Source organism: Anas platyrhynchos, chromosome 1, assembly GCF_047663525.1.
Source record: "Anas platyrhynchos isolate ZD024472 breed Pekin duck chromosome 1, IASCAAS_PekinDuck_T2T, whole genome shotgun sequence".
NCBI classification, from domain to species: Eukaryota; Metazoa; Chordata; class Aves; order Anseriformes; family Anatidae; genus Anas; species Anas platyrhynchos.
In genome coordinates, this window is record NC_092587.1 from 37,939,318 (window position 1) to 37,945,346 (window position 6,029).

At 42.4% G+C, this 6,029-nt stretch overlaps 1 protein-coding gene across 5 annotated transcripts in view; it reads left to right on the forward strand.

The window, feature by feature from the left end:
- Positions 1–6,029, forward strand: part of CNOT2 (CCR4-NOT transcription complex subunit 2) — an 85,263-nt gene that overhangs the window by 37,994 nt on the left and 41,240 nt on the right. The gene's annotated exons all lie outside the window — the stretch shown is intronic.

Consider the following 6,029-nt stretch of genomic DNA (forward strand, 5'->3'; position numbering starts at 1 on the left):
TGGGGTCTCTTTATATTAAACCAGAAGTCCAACCTAAGATGTTAGATCTGGCTTACTGCCTGTCTCGTTATTCCTTGACCTGCTTAATTCTAGTTTCAGGAGTGCCTTTGTCCCTTGAGTTTTTTTTCTTCTTCATGCCCATATGCAGACCACGGAACACGTACTGGTTAAGTGCCTGTCCTGTTGCAGTGCATCCTGGCAGAGGAGGAATACAGTAACAAGAGAACTGTTACTATGGGTACTTTAGCAGTGGGCTGGCATTTCCCTGTTGAAATATCCTGTTTTCAGTTGCTTATGCAAATTTCATTTTTTTTTCATGCTGAAATGTCTTTGTTCCCGACACCTCCTTTGCCTCCTTGTCTTGCACCACCTCCCTCTTTGAGTTTTCAGCTGATATTACCGAAATTATTGTATAAATAGTTCTAACACTAATTTAATTTCATGAGAAAGCAGTGTGCCATGTCAGCCAGGTGGCCAAACTGCATCTTGGGATGCTGTAACAACAGCAGAGCTGGTCATAAGGGGTGACTCTTCTGCTGCGTTTAGCGTTGGTGTGGTCTTACCTTGAATGCTGTGTGCCCTCCTGGGCTCCACAATATAAAAAGGATGGTAAGGTGCTTGAAAGCATCCAGAGGAGGATGACAAAGCTGGTAGCAGGACTGGCAGCCCTGAGGAGGGCAAGCGGGGAGTGAAGTGCTGGCTTCTGCTCCCCAGGACACATGGGGACGGCCCAGAGCTGCGCCGGGGGGCTTCACACAACATATAAGGGAAAATTTCTTTAATGTGAGGGTGGCCAAACCCTGGAACAGACTTCCTAATGGGGTGGTTGATGCCCCGTGCCTGGCAGTGCTCAAGAGGCATTTGGACAGTGCCCTCAGTCACAGAATGGTTGAGGTTGGAAAGGACCTGTGCAGATCATATGGCCCAACCCAGGGGAGCACCTAGAGCACATTGCGCAGAACAGCATCCAGGTGGGTTTTGAATATCTCCAGAGAAGAAGGCTCCACAACCTCTCTGAGCAACCTGTGCCAGTGCTCTGTCACCCCCACAGTAAAGAAGTGCCCCCTCATATCCAGTCAGAACCTCCTATGGTTCAGGTTGTGCCCTTTGCTTCAATAACGTGCTTTAACTTTTGGCTAGGCCCTATGTGGTCAGACAGTTGGACTGGATGATCTCTGAAGGTCCCTTTCAACTCAACTTGTCTATTCATAAGTTTTTTTTGTCACACTAACCTTTTATTGTTTCCACGAGAAACGCATAGAATCTGTCACAGCTCCAGCAGGCCTTTGAGAAGAGCAATTTGCATGTGCTTGGTGTGATTATTCTTTTTAAGGGGTTCATTTCTACAATTATCTGAATTATATATGCTCCACTTTTCTGTGTAAGAAATGGTTATTTTCTAAAAGTTTGCTGTTCTTGGCTGTTAAGCAAAATGAATGGGAGCATGTTGTGATTAGAAGAGAGCAGACTGAGGGCAGGTAGTGGTTGAGATGGCATGTTTTGGAAGGAAAGCTCTGAGACAGGGAAGGAGAGGCAAATTCCAGACTGAAGCATAAGAGTAGACTGAAATATGCTGTCGAAGCGATGCTGTGAAAATGTGTCTGGGTACAGCACTTGGATACTGCAATTCCTAACAGGAGAGAAGTACCATTGAGAACTTACTGGTTGTTTTTCTCCTTAGAATTGGGCTTAAGGAGATATGTGGGCCAAGACCACGTGTTCAACAATTTTGTTTTGCTGCAGGTGTCCCATGGATAAATTAAGCTGAGATCCTGCAGTTAAGGCTCAGAATACTTAAGGCCTGTTTGAACACCTTACTGCTGGCATTTTTCAATTCTTGATTATATGTTTTGTTTTTGGTTGACAGCAAAATGAATGTAAATCAGCAGCGTGCCCTGGCAGCCAGGAGGCCAACCGCACCCTGGGGTGCATCAGGCCCAGCACTGCCAGCCGGGCGAGGGAGGGGATTGTCCCACTCTGCTCTGCGCTGGGCGGCCTCACCTCTGGTACTGTGTGAGGTTTGGGTGCCACAACATGAGAAGGGCATAAAACTGTTAGAGAGTGTCCAAAGGAGGGCTGCGAAGATGCAGAAGGGTCTAGAGGGGAAGATGTGTGAGGAGCAGCTGAGGTCCCTTGGTTTGCTCAGCCCCGAGCAGAGCAGGCTGAGGGGAGGCCTCATGGCGGCCTGCAGCTCCCTCACGAGGGGAGCGGAGGGGCAGGCGCTGAGCTCTGCTCTCTGGGGACAGCGACAGGACCCGAGGGAGTGGCATGGAGCTGGGACAGGGGAGGGTCAGGCTGAGGGTTAGGGAAAGGCTCTGCACCCAGAGGGTGCTCGGGCACTGGGATGGGATGCTTTTCAATGTCATCTTCCTTATGCAAAAAGCAATTCCACCCCCCCCCCCCCCTCCCCAAATAAACAACGCCAAACTTGTGTACATGTAGTGACAGAATGAATTGGTGTGTGATTCCTGATGCAGATTAAATAGTTGACTCTCAAGAGCTAACATTTTGGGGTTTTTTCTTCAGTGTATTCTAGCAGTTGACAAATGAGTAACCTTAAGTCAAGAACTTGCTCTGCAGTAGCCAAAAAGACAGGAACTGTGAGTCATCTGAGGAAGGTAAATATTATCCCAGGTTTGCACATTAAGAGCAGCGACTCTGCTACCCACACCTGTCTGAGTTCTTTGGAGCTTGGTGGGCTGAATGGTGCACAGCCAGGAAGGCTGAGGTCACAGGGAGGCTGTCACAGGGTTGTCACTCATTTAAGTAGCCTAGTACTACCCACATTTAGATAAAGGCTACATTTTTTTATTTCAGTGTTGTGTTTGCCCATCCCCTCCTTAGGGAGCAGGAGTTACAGTATACTTGCCTTGACACCATGGGATGCTCATGGCTGAATACAGTGTTGCAAGTATTTTATGAATACTGTTCCTACTCTGCTCCTTTCCAAGCTGAGAGGATGTGAACAAGCTCTAAAGTAAAGGTGCTTCAGCTACCATGGCAAGTGTAGCTGGGAGCACCTCAGGACTGAAACTGAACTAGCTTGAAGCACCTCAAGGTTTAAAGCTTGGTAAGAGATACTAGTGGATTTATTACTATTATTATTTATTTATTTATTTATTTTTAATCAGAATTATGAATACAGAAACTGCACTTTTATCTATTAGCTCTGAGTATTGTAATGTTTCAGAAAATGCTGTATTCCGGCTTATTTGAGGACTGGAGGAAAGGATAGGATTTAGTTATTGCTAAAGAATGTACTGCAGTAGCTTATTTCTTAATCTTTTAAAGGTGGGCTTTACCATTACGTATGCACTATTAAGGGCTCTTTAGGGTATGTCTAAGGGGATCTAGAACTTCCAAATGGGTGAAGTGCCTTTTTCTGCCTTTTTTTTTTTTTTTTTTTAATAGAAAGTCAAGCTCAGGCAGAAAACTTGAGATAGAATTCAAAGAGATAAACTTGTTGAGTTGGAGGATATCTTTAATCTCTTATGAAAAGCTAATTTCTGAAATACAGCAAAAGTTGCATCTACAGCAAAATACTGTAAAGCACTAATGCAGTCCATGTGACAAAATGAAATGTTTAATTGTGAAATCAATTTTTAGTCAAAGCTGCAAGCAGTTCTTAATCAGTGCATTTCTGAATTACATAGTGGGACAAATTTAAGGTTATTGAACACAAAAAAGGGTGAAATGTCTTCCAATGAGATCTTTTCTTATGGCTGGAGTTTAAATACCAGTAGAAAGAAACTCACATAACAAGCTTTCAGGGGCTAGAAGTGCCACTGTAGAAGTACAGTCATTATGAGAATATTTGAAGCAAATGTGATTATCTTTTCAGAACTCAGGTGATGCTATGATTTTGCACCATTTTATGACCTCAGTAATTTTTCTTGGCATTTTGATTAGCACAGTTTTTTTACTGTTCCTACAAAAAAAGGGATTGTTCTGGTCTGGCTAGGCTGAAAGACTCAGGTGACCTGTAAACTGAAACTGAGGTATGGTTCTTTAAAATCATTTTTATTTGCAAATTCAGCAGCTGAATTTCTCCTTTTTAAGGCTGAGTCAATTCTATATTAAAAAAAATTACCGTTTTTCATGGACAGGTTTACTGTAATAGTTTTCTAGAACTTCAAATTTGTGTATCAGTTCCTTTTTGTTTGTTTGTTGGTTTTTTTTTTGGGGGGGTTGTTTTCCCTTGACAACGTAAATATTTCAGAAGCGTGTTTGTTTTCTGAAGTTAAATTTGCTTAAGTCTGGTTTCTTAGCATATCTGATTTCAGATCATATGGTATTCCCAGAAAAAAAAATGTAAACGTGGTACACACAGTGCATATTTAAAAGCTGATAGCTTTCTTGATGGGCCATCAACTGAAAGCATGCTTTAAAAGTTGTAAAAAAACAAACAAACAAACAAACAAAACAAAAAAAAAAAACAAAACAAACAACAACAACAACAAAAAAAAAAAACAAAAAAAAAACAAAACACAACAATATTAGCTCAATTTATAAATAGTATGTCTGTGAGAGTTATGTAAGTAGGTAACAGAATGCTGGTATGTAATTTTTTTAATTTTTTTAAAAAAGGTTCTTGCTGTTTTTCCTCTGCATACATACCTAAAATAATACTGAAGTTGACTTGTATCCCCCAGCATATAGGATACTTAAGTTACTGGCACAATTGTCACTTCCTTCTAAACTATCATTTTTATGGCAATGCATTTAAGTTGAAGGGCATTTTGCAGTCCAGTGTGTAGTACTTCTGGCTTAATGTTGTACAATGCTATGTTAAATCCAGCCTAGGGCCAATCTTAGTCTTAAATGAACTGTGCATACTCCAAAGGACTGGAAGCATCAGGAAGAGAAAAAGTGGGTAAACATACTCCTATTTTATAGTCTGTTGAAGATGGTATATTGGTTTATTTTTTTTCTTGTTGCTGGCTAAGTAACACCAGGTTTATAATATCAGACAAGTAACCGTTGTCTCTGATTCATTGACAAAATCCTTCAAATGGTTCTTCAGCAGATGATCCAGCTGCAAGTTCTGCAGTGTGTGTGTGGGTGCATGGGTGTGTGTCCAGTTAGTCAGAACTTAAAATCATGGAATCATGACTAAAGTTGGAAAAGCCCTCCAAGATCATGTGGTCCAACCATCCCCCTACCACCACTGTCAGCCACTGAACCATGTCCCCAAGCACCACGTCCAACCTTTCCTTGAACACCCCCAGGGCCGGTGACTCCACCACCTCCCTGGGCAGCCCATTCCAGTGCCAACTTGTGACTTCGTTGCCATGTCTACAGAGGGACACGCTCCTGCTTCTGCTTGGGTCACTTTGCTAAATAAGGTAGAATGAGTTTGGCAGCTTCTGGCTTTCTCTCTGATCCAGATGGAGCGCTAGTTCATTTGCTCTTCTTTTGCTGGCTATCTTTCACATCTTTGAAATGTCTTTTCTACATTTGGATTCTGTTGAATGGCTTGTCCAAAGAGTATTTCCTGGCCTGTGTCTTCTTTTTGTGAGTACACCTCATCGATCAGATCCATAAAAAGCATCCACACAGCTCAAGGAACAGTCATAGCCCCAGCCACATTTTGGCTTCTTGCATCTTCCAAATCCCGTGCCAGTGATGAGTGGGAGCAGAACCCGCTCCCAGAATGGACACGGTGTCAACCCTGTTAGGAAACCAAATGGGGCTTCCTATGATCTAAATTTTCAAGGTTAGCTTTAGTAATTTTGATGATGATTATTTAATTTTATTGAGGGATGGTTTCTGTTGTTTTTCCTGCTATGTTGTTTTGTTCTGGGAGAGTTTGAAAACGTTCGTTTCATAGTAGTTAAGCATGGTTAAAGGTTTGAAGCAATTAGCTTGTAGGTCTTTGTCAGGGGAATATCTGTGGCTTTGCTGTGGCTTGTTTGATGTCAGTGACTTTTGCACTTAACTGACACAGTTTGCATACAGCACAGATTCACAGCTTTAATGTTGGTTTTGAAAGCTTTATTGTTCTCCCTAAACACTTGGAAAACTAGCTT